This window comes from Octopus bimaculoides, chromosome 9, assembly GCF_001194135.2.
Source record: "Octopus bimaculoides isolate UCB-OBI-ISO-001 chromosome 9, ASM119413v2, whole genome shotgun sequence".
Classification (NCBI taxonomy): Eukaryota; Metazoa; Mollusca; class Cephalopoda; order Octopoda; family Octopodidae; genus Octopus; species Octopus bimaculoides.
Genome location: NC_068989.1, coordinates 57,818,779 through 57,819,055, shown reverse-complemented (window position 1 = coordinate 57,819,055; position 277 = coordinate 57,818,779).

Genomic DNA, 277 nt, shown 5'->3' with positions numbered 1-277 from the left:
GTACTTACTGCCGTCCCAGCTGGATAAATTTGTCTTCAATATATTTAGTGAATCACATTAAAAAAGCTGACTAGAAATTTATATATTGTAAAGAAAAAGGGAAACGATATTAGTAAATGATTGTTATTTTCATTTTACCAATCAATACAAGAAACATAGGCATGTATGTATGTATACATCTATCTATCTATCTATCTATCTCTCTCTCTCTGTCTCTCTCTCTCTCTCTCTCTCTATATATATATATATATATATATATATATATATATATATATAT